Source organism: Hemitrygon akajei, chromosome 8, assembly GCF_048418815.1.
Source record: "Hemitrygon akajei chromosome 8, sHemAka1.3, whole genome shotgun sequence".
Classification (NCBI taxonomy): Eukaryota; Metazoa; Chordata; class Chondrichthyes; order Myliobatiformes; family Dasyatidae; genus Hemitrygon; species Hemitrygon akajei.
In genome coordinates this window covers 103465741-103482898 of record NC_133131.1, presented here as the reverse complement: position 1 = coordinate 103482898, position 17158 = coordinate 103465741, and positions in this window count along the sequence as shown.

Below are 17158 nucleotides of genomic sequence, written 5' to 3'. Positions count from 1 at the left end.
GATTTTCTGAGAGTTGTCTGTTTGGTAATGGGTTTAATGATGCATTAAGAGATCATTTAGTTTGTGGAATCTTACAAGAAAGCATTTAAAAACAGCTAACTGAAGCATAACTTGCATTTCAAAGAGCAGTTGAAATTGCTGTATCAATGCAAATAACAGACAGAGATGCAACTGAGTTGCAGTCAGGGTTAACGTGAGTGTGAACAAAAGTGCAATGTCTAAGCAGAAACTGGCATGGCTGAACGAGCTGCATTACTGTTGTGGCAGGAGCTCACCTAGACCAGACTAACGCAGGTTTAAAAGTGAAACTTTCTGAACATGCAACAAAGTAGGACACATACAAAGAGCTCGTCAGGCATACAATGATAAATGGACTGCACTGGGAAGAGAAAAGGATAAAAATTCACTTTGTTGTTTCGAAAAGAGCGCTAATCTGCATGCTGCTGATGAAAAATCTGATAATGATGTGAGTGACTCAGGAATGTGTAGCCTTTAGGTTTACAATTTAAAAACCGACAGGAGTCATGCAATATGGCTTACAGCAATGAATGGCAAATTAATGAAAATGGAATTGGACATACTGTTTACATAGTTGAGATGGATTTTATAGCTGAGTAGGGTGTATTTAATATTTCAATAATATTTGAGTAATATTGTAAATATATTGTTTGATTAAGCATTCCTTGTTTAAGTAAGTCATTATGGATTATATGTAACTGTGCATGCATGGAATACATCATCATGCCACTGCGTCATACACGCGTGTCTCGCTAAAAGTAAAAACAAATGTACATGAGTTATCTCCCAGCTCCATGCTTTTCTTTTAATTACTTTTTTTATGTTTTGGAGTAACAAAACATAACAATTGACAATCACCTTGACTGTTACCATTAAAATGAAGATCTGGAGGATACAATCGTAAAAAGCATTGTATGAAGCCAGTCTGTTATCTGCACTAAGTGTCAACTCTGATTTTGTTCAATCAAAAGGACATGGTGGCACACACTGGATGGATTACTCTGTCAGTGACTATTCGGAACTAATACAGAGTTTCAGAGTACTGCAGTAGGATTAATAGAATTCTAATTTCATCTATTTACATTTAAATGCATTATTTGTTACTCAGTTAAATGGTAGTTTGTGTTTTTCATACCTTTGTAACTATTTTCATGAAACCTTGGCTAATTGGGCCAGCTCCTAATTGGGCCAAAATGTGCTGGTCCTGATGAGTCTCAGTTAACCTGAATACACTGTTCTCATGTATTATCAGTCCAAATATTAAAGAATATTCTCACTGAGCTCTCTTCAAAATTTTCTTCTCAGCTTCCATATCAAATTACTTCTCTTCATTGATAAGCTTAACTTCAATGTCATTTCATCATTCCTCCAATTTCATTGAACATCCCTAACATATCCCAGTTGATATTTACAAACTCCGTTGTTATAGCAAACAGCCCAGTTCGCTTCAAAGTTTTATTCATCTGGTTTTGTCTTCATTTGGTTTCTCTTGGTTTGTCTCCTTCTCTGCCATGTCTAGCTCCATCACCCATTTTGCTCCTACCTATAGATTTTTTATGAGTATGTGCAATGTACCCTTTGCTCTTCCACTCTCTATAAACTCACCTAAGAAATGAAATGTCAAAATATAGACAAGAAGTGCTCGAAAAAGCTCCGCAGGTCAGGAGGCATCTGTGGGAAGAACACCAGTTAAAATGCAGGTCTAAGATCCTTCATCAGATTTCCAGCAACTGTGATTTTCACGTTTGGGAAAATGCAGAAGAGGAAATGATTGTGACTTACTTAACTTCAGTTCTGTGAGTATCAAAGTACTGAGGCTTATGTAAGTTTGGATTATGGATTTTGGTAAATATCCAAGGTTTCTGTAGTGTTTCTGGTTGTCAATTGTACTTGCTTAATGAAGCTATATAAGTCGGCCTATAGAACAAAGAACAGAACAATTACTCTTTTGGGGCTGTCCAAAGGAAATTGAATAAAAGCTTTGCGGGCAAATTTCTGTCAAATGCATACACTCCAGGGCAGTAATAGTGATGGATTTCAATTGCACTAATATTCGTTGGGATAGAATCAGTGTTAAATATACAGAGGGGACAGAATTTTTAAATTGTGTTTTGAAAAATATTTTAGCAAGTATAAAGCAAACTAAACAAGAGCCTTTGGGAGGCAAGTGAGAGGCATTGGAGGTGACAGGCAATTCTCTATCTGGCTTTGTGGTGGGAGAGCACTTTTGTTATAATGATCAGAATTATCAATTAGAAATAAGGGAAAAAAAGGCCATACAGACACTACAATCTGGAGCAAAAGAAGAGCTTTTGGAGGCATCATCTGTGAAGCAAAATCAATAATCAATGTTTCCAGTTGAGACCCTTTGTTTGTAATGAAAGGGTAGAGGTAAGATATTCAGAGGTGATAGGTAGGGAATGGGGTAAGAGCCGGCAAGTGATGGGCGGATCAAGGTGAGGAGGGCTTGATTGGCAAATGAAGTAGGGGAGGGAAGAATGGAGATGATAAACAGAGACAACAAAGGCCTGCAGATCAGGAAAGAAAGGAAGGTGAAGAATGGAACCAAATAAAGGGTGGGGGGGGGGGGAGGGCAATTGGGAACTATGGAGGAGGGGATAGGGAACCCAATTGGAGAAATGAGTGGATGATGAGCAGATGCAGTGGGTGAGAGAGAAGAAGTAAACTGGGTGGTTGAAGCTAGGAGAAGGAGAAGGGCTTGGTTGGGAAGAGGAACAGTGAGATTAGAAGGAAAGAAAAATGGACAAGTAGAAACAGGGTACCTGAAATTGGAAAATTCAATATTAATGCCATTGGGATGGAGACTATCTAGGCAGAGTGTGAGGTACGATAGTGTTGCATTCAAGTGCTGCAGCCTCTCTGGTGGGAGGGGCAAACAAATGTGCACTTTTCATTTTAAAATGTGTTTGCTATGATTGTAAGACTAGACTGGACGCCAAGAACAATGGGTACAGCTGGTCTACCGTACCAGAGATCTGTACGTTGTTCAGAGCCACTGGCCGACGTGTCAAAGGAGCCAGCAGACTAGTTGGAGAAGGAGAAACCGGTACCCGGAGAAGCTGGCACTCGACTTGGAAAAGAAGGTGAAGCTATCACTCGACTTGGAAAAAATGAAGCCCGTTCTCGGGTCGGAGAAGGAGAAGCCAGTGCTCAGCTCAGAGAAAATGAAACTGGCACCTGGGCTGGAGAAGGAGAAGCCAGCAGATGGGTCAGAGAGGAGGAGAGAGGAGCTGACCTCAGTGTAGACCGCGTTGCTGCCTGCTACTCAAAGACATCGGAGTTGGTGCACAAAAGCAGCATGTAGTGTAACCATGAGTGACTGTCTTGGACATTTCTCCTGAGAACACAAGACCCTTTTGGACATTGATAATGTGAGAAGCCACAGGCATATATCCCTTGTGGGGTGAAGAGACAGGCGATGAGGTAGCAGCCTGGCCTCGGTTGTAGCGAGGACTCAGCCTCAAGCGGTCTTGCCTGCCGCTGCAGTCCAGGTGAGGCGATGCTGGAGGTGGTGTAGCACGGAGTCCATGCTCATTTGGGAGCTGGCCTCTCCCATCAGTGCTGCCCTCCAGTGTTCGACTGGTGGAAAGACAGACTAGATTGCCAGGAGCTGTACCATCTATTTGCATATTGCTCATGGACTATACACATGATTTCTTGTGTAACGTTGTGTGTTTTTTACACTCTCTCTCTCTCTCTCTCTCTCACTGTTTTGAATGTATGTTTTGCACCTTGGCCCCAGAGGAACACTGTCTCCTTCGACTATCTCCATGTATGGTTTGAATGATAATTAAACTCAATTAGATTTGATTTGGTATGTACTGTTCTTCTGGTTTGTGTATGGCCTCACCCTGGGAGTAGAGGGAGCTGAGGGCGGCAGGTCGGTGTGGAAATATGAAGTGGAATATAAAATGGCTTGCAACCATGAGCCCCAAGTTGCCATAAGGAGAGAGTGCAGGTGCAGAGCAACGTTGTCACCTAGTCATAGCTTGGTCACTCTGACATTAAGGAGACCACATTGACTGGACTGTTGCAATAGATGAAGTCGGAAGAGCAGCATGTGAATCTTTGTTTCAGCTGGAGGGGCTGTCATTAGTAGTGAAGGAGAAGGTGTAGGGACAGGTGTTACACTTCCTGCAGCAGCGGGGGTGGGGGGAGGTTTCAGAATGGATGGGAAGGGATGAGCAAATCCGGGAATATGAGAATGTGGGGACTGACAGTGGGATCATATTGTAATTGACAGAAATGCCAAAGAATAATATGCTGAATGCAGAGGCTAGTGAGGTGAAATGTAAAAACCAAGGGAACTCTATCACTGGGAATGGTGGTAAGAACAAAAGTGTAAGAAAGAGAGTAGATGTGGTTGAGGAACATTACCCCTGATGTGGTTGACCAGTCTTAGAGTATTATTCGTGCTTGGTTTTTTCCCAGAATGTGGTGATTGCAGCTCCTCTTTATTTACTGAATGTCTGGAAATGGTCTGCCTCTGGTTTAAAGTGTAAAGCTAATGGGTACAGAATTATAACCAAGGTCAGCGCAAATCATAGCTGGATGGTTTTGCCTCTGGCGACAAACTTGGGTCTAATTATCTAGTGTTAGCTTATTTCTTTAAATTGTTCATGTTTATTTCCAGCATTGTAAGTATGTAGTGCGTTATATCAGTAAGCATTACTTTTTAGATGAGTTCTAGGTTTTGGAAACATTGCCAATGAAACATTATAGGTTTGATTTCTGAGTACATACTGTCTGAAACTCTTAATTCAAAATTATTTAAGTCCTATTCATGCTTTACCATTACAATCTGAATTTTCTTGTATTTATTTTTTTATTTAAATTACTGTATAATTCTGATTTAGCATTGAAGAGTCTACGTTTTCATGTATAAGGTAATATTAGTAGTTCAATCTTCTAATATTACCTAAAACATAGCAAAGTAGTCTCAATGAGGGAAATTGTTTAAAACTATTTCATAAGACCATAAATATGGGAGCGTTATTTGGCTATTTGGCCCATCAAGTCTGCTCCACCATTTCATCATAGCTGATCCACCTTCCCACTCAACCCCAATCTCCTGCCTTCTCCCCATATCCCTTCATGCTCTGACTAATGAAGGATCTATCAACCTTAATATACTTAAAGACTTGACCTGCACAGCTGCCTGTGGCAATGAATTCCATAGATTCACTACTCTCTGGCTAAAGAAATTCTTCCTCATCTCTGTTCTAAAAAGACACACCTCCATTATGAGGCTGTGTCCTCTGGTCTTAGACTCTCCCACCATAGGACATATCCTCTCTGTTTTAGTTGACAAACCAAATCTTCTCAAACACCTAATGAAATATAGCCGCTGTCTTGCCTTCTTTATAGCTGCATCAATATGTCACATCCCGGTTAGGTCCTCAGAGATATTGAAACCCAGGAACTTGAAATCGCTCACTCTCTCCATTTCTGATCCCTCTATTAGAACTGGTTTGTGTTCCTCTGTCTTACCCTTCCTGAAGTCACAATCAGCTCTTTGGTCTTGCTGACTGAGCGCAAGATTGTTGCTGCGACACCACTCAACTAACTGATATTATCTCGTACCTGTACACCCTTGTGTCACTATCTGAAATTCTGCCAACAATGGTTGTACCATCAGCAAATTTATAGATGCTGTTTGAGCTATAACTAGCCACACAGTCACGGGTGTAGAGAGAGTAGAGCAGTGGGTTAAGCACACATCCCTGTGGGACATCAATGTTGATTGAGATGTCGGAGAAGTGGAGATGTTGCTTCCAATCAGCACAGATTGTGGTCTTCTGGTTAGGAAGTCGATGATCCAGTTACAGAGGGAGGTACAGAGGCCTAGGTTCTATAGCTTTTTGATCAGGACTATAGGAATGATGGTGTTAAGTGCTGAGCTATAGTCAATAAACAACATCCATATTGTAGATACTTGCATTGCCCTGCTGATCCAAGGCTGAGTGGAGAGCAATTGAGATCATAACTGCTTTAGACCTATTGGGTAACAGGCAATTTATAGTTGGTCCAGGTCCTTCCTAAGACAGGAGTTGATTCTAGACACAACCAATCTCTCAAAGCATTTCATCACCATAGATGTAATGTATTTTTAAGTTGAAATTCCTCTGTGAGTTTTAAATGTGTTTTAAGAGTTTTATCTGAATTTAAACATGTATCACTAAAGATAAATGAACTGTGTTTAAACTAAATTGTTTTCTGAAAGTTTCTTCTGCTTGGTAGGGAGCGGGGACCCACTACTCAAATAGTGGGTGCTGGCAGCTAAGCTGGCCGTGGAGAATAAACAGTTTTTGAAGAGTAGGTAGTTACCATGAGTGTACCTGTGGCTATCTATATCGGATAGTGCTTACGGTCTTTGTTTGCATATGGAGCTCTGCGGTCAGCAAACCCAATGTCACCACAGCTTTTCATTGATTCTGTTGCATTTCCCTGTGCTACTGTGAGTGCCTGCCTGTAAGAAAAGGAATCTCTATGGTGACAGATACAGTGTGCATAATAAATACTTAGGTGACAGATACTTTGATAATAAATTAACTTTGAATATTTTACTGTACTGTACATGCCTGAACCTTTGCTTATACCAATGAATCTCCCTACAGATTTTGCCATTTATTTACGAGGGGTGATTGATAAGTTTGTGGCCTCGGGTAGAAGGAGTCAATTTTTTAAAACCTAGCACATTTGTGTTTCAACATAGTCCCCTCCTACATGTACACACTTAGTCCAGCAGCCGTGGAGCACACGGATCCCTTCTTTGTAGAAGTGGTCCACAGCGGGGTGATTGATAAGTTTGTGGCCTAAGGTAGAAGGAGATGAGTTATTAACTTCAAACTTTCTGCATTATCACTCAAAGAGTTGAACTGCATGTGCATGTAACGAGAGCGTCTTGGACCTCCAGGTGGTCCACGGCATGGGCGATCGATGTTTGTGGCCTAAGGTAGAAGGAGATGAGTTATACAGCTCTCATTACATGCACGTGCAGTTCAACTCTTTGAGTGAAAATGCAGAAAGTTTGAAATTAATAACGCATCTCCTTCTACCTTAGGCCACAAACTTATCAATCTCCCATGCGTGGACCACTGCTGAAGGTCCAAGACGCCGACTTCTACAAAGAGGGGATCCGTATGCTTCATGACCACTGGACTAAGTGTGTAAATGAGGAAAATAAATGTGCTAGGTTTTCTAAAATTGACTCCTTCCACACAAGGCCATGAACTTATCAATCACCCCTCGTATTATGATCAGGTATATAACATGGCCCCTTTCCTAATGCCAGTGATAATTTTATTCACTTTAGCAACTTCCACACATAATTAGGAAAACTTGCTGCAGTGATGTTTCAACAGCAAAAAAACTGCATGAAAATGTCATAGGATAAATCTTCTCTACACTTATGCCAATGATATATCTAAACATTCCAGAAGATTCTGAACTAATAATCTTAGAGTGACTCTGAAAATGTTTCCACATATCCTCCAGGTGCTCCTTCTTCCTCCCCCATTCCAAATAGAGTGAGTGAGTTGTGGGCATGCCCTGTTGGTACTGGAAGCATAGCAACACTTTCAGGCTGCTCACAACAATCCTCGCTAATTTGATTTGACACAAATGACACATTTCATTCCATGTTTCAATGTACATGTGACAGATAGAGCTGATCTTTAAAAGGGGCAAGTATTGTCGTGAGATTTCATCTCCGTGGCAAATATAGATCAGAAAATAATATTCAATGGCTGAGCCAAATCCATCAGTGTCTGGTGTGTGAACTGGAGTTTACAGCAGGCTAAAGATGCAACTGTCTAAAATTGGCAGAAGCTTCACAAATCACAGAAAAAGTGCATTTAAGTGTTGCTTCTTCTGACGACTATTGGTGTCAAATTTCCATACTGCTGGCATTGAGGTTACAGCAGAGAAGAGACGATCAAATTGGAACTTCAGCTACATAACAAAATGAGTTCACATTACATAAAGGGAGACACGATTACACAGAAATCTTCATTATCTGAACGGTGGCCGATTAGGAAAAGGGGAGATGCAACGAGACCTGGGTGTCATTGTACACCAGTCATTGAAGGTGGGCATGCAGGTACAGCAGGCGGTGAAAAAGGTAAATGGTATGTTGGCATTCATAGCAAAAGGATTTGAGTACAGGAGCAGGGAGGTTCTACTGCAGTTGTACAAGGCCTTGGTGAGACCGCACCTAGAGTATTGTGTGCAGTTTTGGTCCCCTAATCTGAGGAAAGAGATTCTTGCCATAAAGGGAGTACAGAGAAGGTTCACCAGATTGATTCCTGGGATGGCAGGAAGAAAGACTGGATCGACTAGGCTTATACTCACTAGAATTTAGAAGATTGAGGGGGGATCTTATTGAAATGTATAAAATTCTAAAGGGATTGGACAGGCTAGATGCAGGAAGATTGTTTCCAATGTTGGGGACGTCCAGAACAAGGGGTCACAGTTTAAGGATAAAGGGGAAGCCTTTTAGGACCGAGATGAGGAAAAACTTCTTCACACAGTGAATCTGTGGAATTCTCTGCCACAGGAAACAGTTGAGGCCGGTTCATTGGCTATATTTAAGAGGAAGTTAGATATGGCCCTTGTGGCTAAAGGGATCGGGGGTATGGAGAGAAAGCAGGTACAGGGTTCTGAGTTGGATGATCAGCCATGATCATACTGAATGGCGGTGCAGGCTCGAAGGGCTGAATGGCCTACTCCTGCACCTGTTTTCTATGTTTCTATGTTTCATGTTGACTCCTATACATTTTAAATATTCATGAATGGAAAGGAACTTTCAAATGTTTCCATTTATGGAGACATGTACACACCGTGCCTTGCATTCTTGTTCTTGCAGTGGCAAATACTTAGAATGTTTTATGTGCTTTGTGCATAAAGGCAAGCAGAAGCAGTTTCAAATGTGGAATAGTTATTATTGGAAACTCATCTACAAGTTCTAACATGACTCTGCCTTTCAGGAACATAGCATTGTGAAACTAAGAGTATATATTTCATGAAGAAGTTTCGGAGTTGATGCCAAGGAAAAATAACGACAAAAAAGGAAGCATAAATTAAGAATACAAAAACTATTTTCAATTAATTGATTAAAAATATAAATGACCTAATCCTTACCTCTGTCCCTGACAGTTATTCCTCTCCTTTGAAATGAATGGAATTATTGTCCCTGCATCAAACACAACTTGCATAGATTCTGTGTGTTTTGGCCTGGATGTCCACTATCAGACCAGTTAGGAAATTACTGCCGAAGAACAACCATTGGTGTAGGGACACCTTCTCATGCGCAAGAATCCTGAATAATTACTTTCCAAGAAGAAATGTCATCAGTTCCATGCAGACATTCTGGCATTTTGCAGAAGATTCTGGCCTATTGACTTTTGAGTTAAATTTAATAAAATATTTAGCTAGTAAAAATATGGTCCTTCTAGAAAATATACTTTGTGCACAATCTAACTGACTTTGTATTTACCACCGAGCTTGCTGGCACTATCTTCCTTATTCTAGGTGCTGCTCAAATCAGCTGCAAAGACTACAAGACAGACGCTACACTATAGGTTGTAAAAGAAATACATCAATGGAACAGTGTCAATGTTCGTGCAGCACAGAATCGGGAGAGGCAGATGAAAGGTGGGAATTTTTTAATTTTCTTCTTCTGTCAATAATTGCTGTGAAATCTTTGTTCAATTCATTTCTGTTATTACAAAGCCATTGTGAGGTGGGTGACAATAGAAATACTAAAGGAGAATTTGATCCATGCTGGAACAATGGAACAAAAAAAATGGATGTACATTATTATTGTATCTCATCTGAAATATTTTGAGCACGGATTGAACTATGCAGATCATAATTCTGGAGAGCTATTGATATCATCTTCTAATGTGGAACTAATTAGGATTCTGTTGGATGCTGGTCCAATTATACTTGTCAGCAGAGAGGTTTAGATCAATGGCTCAAATGCTGAGAAAATTAAAGATAGTCCCAGAACGAGCGAGTACACACATGGTAATTTGCCTAGTATTTGTTCAAATGTACATCAGATCTGTCATCCACTTCCCCTTCTAATATATTAAGATTTATTGATGTTACTGAAGGCTGTTTTAGAGCATATTTATTATGAATCTAATCATTATTGTAATTGCACACTTGCTGGCGATGTGTCAGATTAAATTGGCCATATGCTTGTGAGTTTTCTGATGTGTGTCTCATTTAGAAATTAGGTAAACTCATCTTAGGGTTAATAAAGGACAAATATCATTAGTTCCCATACTCTTTTCCATATTAGGTGGGTTATCTAGGTTGAGAATGCCAAGGTTTTCTAAGCCAATTTTTCTTAAATGCTTGTTTATATCAACAACAGCTTAAGTAAGTTCCAAAATAGCAAAAATTACATTGCAGAATGGTCTCCTTTACCAATTAACTGTTTTGTCAGGAGAGCCAGCTATGATTCGAAAGTTTAGCATCTTCTTTGATTTTCATCATTTGCTAAACTGCAGTTGTAAAATACTGTATCATCACTTTGCATCAAAATATCTGAATATCAGCTACAATCTTACTACGTCTGCCCAGACAAACAAGAATACTTTAAGATGATTTACCACCACAATCTCAAGTGTATTTGCACATAAGCAATAACTGTCAGCAATGTTCACATCTCAATATTAAACCATAAAAACGCCAGCTAAACTCCATGAGACTTTCGCATTTAAAACTGGAATACAATGGATTCCAGTTAATTGGGACACATCAGAACCAGTACATTTTGGCCCAATTAAATGGCTTCCTCGGTTAGCCTAAATTTCATGGAAATTGTTGAAAATGTATAAAAAAGACAAGCTACTGTTTAACTGAGTAACAAATTATTTATTTAAATGAACTACAAAACAAATTAGAACACTACCAATCCCACTACTGTATTCTAAACAAGAGAAAATCTGCAGATGCTGGAAATCCGAGCATCCGAAACAAAATCTGAGAGAAACTCATCAGGCCAGGCAGCATCTATGGAAAAGAGTACAGTCAACATTTCGGGCCAAGACCCCTCATCAGGACTGGAGGGAAAAAGATAAGGAGTCAGAGCTAGAGGGTGGGGGGAGGGGAGGAAGAAACACAAGTTGAATGGTGAAACCAGAAGGGATGGAGGGGTGAAGTTGTTTAGTGAAAGAGATACAGGGCTGGAGAACGGGGAGTCTGATAGGAGAGGACAGAAGGCCATGGAAGGAAAAAAGGGGGAAGAACATCAGAGGGAGGTGATGAGCTGGTATGGAGATAAGATGAGAGGAGGAAATAGGGATGGGGACTAGTGAAGAAGAGGGGGGCAATACTGGAAGTTCAAGAAATCGATGTTCATGCCATCATGTTGGCGGTTACTAAGACAGAAAATAAAGTGTTGTTCCTCCAACCTGCGTGAGGCCTCGTCGTAGTAGTAGAGGAGGCCATGGAGTGACATATCGGAATGAAAATGGGAAGTGGAATTAAAATGGGTGGCCACTGGGAGATTCCGCTTTTTCTCTTCCACAGATGCTGCCTGGCCTGCTGAGTTCTTCCTGCATTCTATGTGTATTGACAGTATTATAAAACTGTGTATTAGTGAAGAGGCTTGTCATGTCTGCCCACTTACCTTCGGTCCCCACCAGACACTTAGCTCTCACCTGTGGCTCCAAGTAGCTGTTTGCATGTGACAGCAGCCACACCCCTTGACAGCACTTCAACAGGCGGACTAAACCAGCTGGCAGGCCTCACACCCAGGTGAAATAGGAACATGCCTGTCCAAGCAGGTGAAGTCAGCTCGTGCAAACTGAGATCACAATGAGATCAACAGTGGTTTCACTGTCATCATCAGACATGACAGACAACCAGCACACTGCTGTATTCTTTTGATTACTATAAATGAACAAAATCAGCACAGACACCTAGTGCAGATAATGGGCAGACTTTAAACAAAATGCTTTTGAAAACCACATCCTCCAAATTTTCATTTTCATTGTAACATTCAAGATGGTTGTTGATACCTTAAAATTCTTCTTAATTCCTAATTTGCTGAAGTAGTGAAACATTTCATATTCACTGATAGCCATTTCTGGAATTTTCTAACCTGAATGATTGAAACGACAATGAGTGAAACAATTCTTATTCTAAATTGTCTTTTTGCTTATTTCTCACCAACTATCAGTGACAAAAATCACTGATTTTTGAACATAAACACATGCAACTGACGCTATTTAAAAACTATCACACTAAGAATGGTGTAGTGTCTATTGGCCACACAAGTTCACACAAATGACACTACTTAGAATACGTACACAACGCTGGAAGAACTCAGCAGGTCAGGCAGCATCCGTGAGAAAAGAGTAGCCAACGTTTCGGGCTGAGACCCTTCATCAGGAATGGGGGGGGGGGGAAGAGAGGGCCGAAGCCCAGTAATAGAGATAGGGGAGGGGGTAGGACCTAGAGGCACCAGGTGGAAAACCAATCAGAGGAAAGATAAAGGAAGGAGGGGATAAGCATGAAAGAACTGTAGAGATAAAGAAGCAGAAAGTTGAAAGGGGAGAGAGGCAGAGAGGGACCTGGGATAGGGGAAGGGAATTACCGGAAATTGGAGAATTCAATGTTCATACCACCAGGCTGAAAGCTACCCAGACTGTAAATGAGGTGTTGCTCCTCCAACCTGAGTTTGGCCTCATCATGGCAGTAGAGGAGGCCATGTATGGACATATCTAGATGGGAATGTGAGGCAGAGTTGAAATGGGTGGCAACCGGGAGGTCCTGTCTATTGTGACAGACGGAGCGTAGATGCTCGACGAAGCGGTCCCCCAATCTGCGTCGGGTCTCGCCAATGTAGAGGAGGCCACACTGGGAGCACCGGATGCAATAGACGTCTCCAGCAGACTCGCAGGTGAAGTGTTGCCTCACCTGGAAGGACTGTCTGGGGCCCGGAATGGTGGTAATGGTGGTAAGCAAATGCTACACCTCCCCCATTACCACCATCCTGGGCCCCAGACAGTCCTTCCAGGTGAGGCAACACTTCACCTGCGAGTCTGCTGGAGACGTCTATTGCATCCGGTGCTCCCAGTGTGGCCTCCTCTACATTGGCGAGACCCGACGCAGATTGGTGGACCGCTTCGTTGAGCACCTATGTTCTGTTCGTCACAATAGACAGGACCTCTCAGTTGCCACCCACTTCAACTCTGCCTCTCATTCCCATCTAGATATGTCCATACATGGCCTCCTCTACTGCCATGATGAGGTCAAACTCAGGTTGGAGGAGCAACACCTCATCTACAGTCTGGGTAGCCTCCAGCCTGGTGGTATGAACATTGAATTCTCCAATTTCCGGTAATTCCCTCCCCCTATCCCAGGTCCCTCTCTGCCTCTCTCCCCTTTCAACTTTCTGTTTCTTTATCTCTACAGTTCTTTCATGCTTATCCCCTCCCCCCTTTATCTTTCCTCTGATTGGTTTTCCACCTGGCGCCTCTAGGCCCTTCCCCCTCCCCTATTTCTGTTACTGGGCTTCGGCCCTCTCTTCCCCCCCCATTCCTGATGAAGGGTCTCAGCCCGAATTGCTGGCTACTCTTTTCTCACGGATGCTGCCTGACCTGCTGAGTTCTTCCAGCGTTGTGTACGTATTCTTTGATCCACAGCATCTGCAGTTGTATTTTTGTGTTTTGATGCTACTTAGAAACTGTTTGGCAACCACCTCCAGTCCTAGTTAAGTGGTATGGTTTCCCAAATAAATGAAGGGAATCCCAGCTATTTTCTCAATTTGTTCTAGTTCTTTAAGAGTTGTCCCAAATAGCAGCTTCTCCAATTAACCAATGGACAAATTAACCAGAATCCACTGTGTTACACCTGCATATATTGGCATTTTCATAACTGGGAGCAAGAAGGCACATGTAAAATAATTGCAAAGGTATGAAAATATACTAAAGCAATGGTTATGATGTAAGATTACCCAGCCAGGAAAAACATATTAAGTGCCATCAGCAATCAATAAAGTTATTAAGATGTGAATAAACTATAAAATTAGGTCACTATCTCTTTCATGGAAGTTTGCACTTATACCTAGACACAAGATTCTGCAGATGCTGGAAATCTTGAGCAGCACACACAAAATGCTGGAGGAACTCAGCAAGTTAGACTACCTCTGAGAGAGTAAAAAACTGCTGATGTTTCAGACCGGGACCCTTCATCAGTAAGACAAAACTCAGGGTTTTTTATTTAAATCAAATCTGAGATGCCTTTCTTACCAAAATCCAGAAACTTTTGACCAAGATAAGAGAACATCAAAATAAGTAAATCAAGTAACAATCCGTAACAGTCTGGCATATGCTTGATTACAGAATTGCTGGGCACCTTCCTCTGAATAGTCAATCACCAAAGCGGGATAATCACCAGAAACTACTTGTAGTGTAACCCCTGAATTGGGTATCCGCCCAGATTACCTTTGACAGCCAGTGAGGGCCTCATAAACATTCAAAAGCACGCAAGCATAATTAAAAATTGAAAATATGAATAAAACATAAAACTATGGTAATCAGATACACTTATGTCTAAATACATTTATTTAAATTAGCTAAATTAAGGAAGTTAACTATTGTGGATAGACTGAGATCTGAGAACCCTGGGGGTATCACCTCTGGTCCTTAGGATTGATGAGGATTTGAATGGTGCAGTCAGATATGTTGAGATTGGTATGTAGCCAAGCAGAGGACTGACTGGACTTTAGCCTGTGCTCAGAAATCCTGAGTTTCCAATCCCACCACAGTACCCTCCCTTTTGAGTACCTGCATTAAGCCTTTGATGGCAATGTAGCTCAGGGTGTAACTGCATTCACCAGAACAAACTGGAGGTTATCATTCCTTCACCAGTGTACATACTTCTGTCCAGTACAGTGGCTGAAATGTCACTGGTACAGCAGACTACCAGAGGATGAAGGCATTGTGCATTTTAACTGGCCATATAGCACTGCCAAAGAGTTTCTGTTCGATGTCACTCACCATCTGAACATTCAGGGATTGCCAAACCTTTGCCCTCAATGTGGAACTCTGGGTTCAAAGGTGAAGCCCTTCGACTTCAGGAAGCTTGCGGGATCTGCATGGTGCTCACTACTTTCCACTCAAGAAGAAGGTAAGGAATGCTCCTCTCCATGCCCGGAGGTTATTGGTACTGTGGCAGCTATGAAATTCAGCTTTCGTCAGCTGCAACGCAGACTAATCCAGAAGCCTGACAGTCACCCTTAGCTGTGGAAGGAAAGCAATCTGCTATAGGAGTCTGTACCTCTGTCTTCGAGAAGATCAGCACACAGATGTTTTGATGTTTATGACTTGTGCAAAACTTGTTGTATGGCAATACAACACCTACCTATGGCCCCTCTATCCCGTCATCTTTGGGCTCCTCTTTCAAGTCACCCTTGTCTTTGATCAGGATTTGATAAGCGATCTTGAAGTAAAGGAGCCATTAGGAGGTAGTGACCATAATATGATAAGTTTTTATCTGCAGTTTGAGAAGGATAAGGGCAGATCGGAGGTGTCAGTGTTGCAGTTGAACAAAGGAGACTATGGAGCCATGAGGGAGGAGCTGGCCAAAGTTAACTGGACGGATATTCTAGCAGAAAAGACAGTGGAACAGCAATGGCAGGTATTCTTGGGAATAATGCACAAGGTGCAAAATCAGTTCATCCCCCAGAGAAGGAAGGGTTCAAAGGGGGGAAAGGGGCTACAGTGGCTGACAAAGGAAGTCAGAGATTGCAGAGCATTAAAAAAAAGGAAGTATGACAGAGCTAAGGTGAGTGGGAGGACAGATGATTGGGAAATTTTTAAGGAACAACAGAACTTAACTAAAAAGGCAATACGGGGAGTAAAAATGAGGTACGAACGCAAGCTAGCCAGGAATATAAAGGAGGATAGCAAAAGCTTTTTTAGGTATGTGCAGAGAAAGAAGATAGTTAAGAACAATGTTGGGCCCTTGAAGAATGAATTGGGTGAAATTGTTATGGGAAACAGAGAAATGGCAGAAGAATTTAATAAGTACTTTAGATCTGTCTTCACTAGGAAAGACACAAGCAATCTCCCAGATGTATGGATGGGCCAAGGACGTAGGGTAACAGAGGAAATGAAACAGATTGACATTAGGAAAGAAACGGTGATAAGTAGACTGATGGGACTGAAGGCTGACAAATCCCCAGGTCCAGATGGTCTGCATCCTAGGGTACTAAAGGAGGTGGCTCTGGAAATTGTGGATGCATTGGTAATCATTTTCCAATGTTCCTTAGATTCAGGATCAGTTCCTGAGGATTGGAGAATGGCTAATGTTATCCCACTTTTTAAGAAAGGAGGGAGGGAGGAAACAGAGAACTATCATCCTGTCAGCCTAACATCAGTAGTGGGGAAGATGCTGGAGTCCATTATTAAAGATGAAATAGTGGCATTTCTAGATAGCAGTGATAAGATTGGGCTGAGCCAGCATGGATTTACCAAGAACAAATCATGCTTGACTAATCTATTGGAGTTTTTTGAGGATGTAACCAGGAAGTTAGACAAGGGAGATCCAGTGGATGTAGTGTATCTCGATTTTCAGAAGGCATTTGATAAGGTCCCACATAGGAGATTGGTGGGTAAAATCAGAGCTCATGGCATTGGGGGGAAGATATTGACATGAATAGAAAACTGGTTGGCAGATAGAAAGCAAAAGGTAACAGTGAATGGGTGTTTCTGCCATGTGCAGAAGTTCGCTGATGACACGGCCATAGTGGGGTGTGTCAGGAATGGACAGGAGGAGGAGTATAGGAAACTGATACAGGACTTTGTGATATGGTGCAACTCAAACTACCTGCGTCTCAATATCACCAAGACCAAGGAGATGGTGGTGGACTTTAGGAGATCTAGGCCTCATATGGAGCCAGTGATCATTAATGGAGAATGTGTGGAGCAGGTTAAGACCTACAAGTATCTGGGAGTACAGTTAGACGAGAAGCTAGACTGGACTGCCAACACAGATGCCTTGTGCAGGAAGGCACAGAGTCGACTGTACTTCCTAAGAAGGTTGGCGTCATTCAATGTCTGTAGTGAGATGCTGAAGATGTTCTATAGGTCAGTTG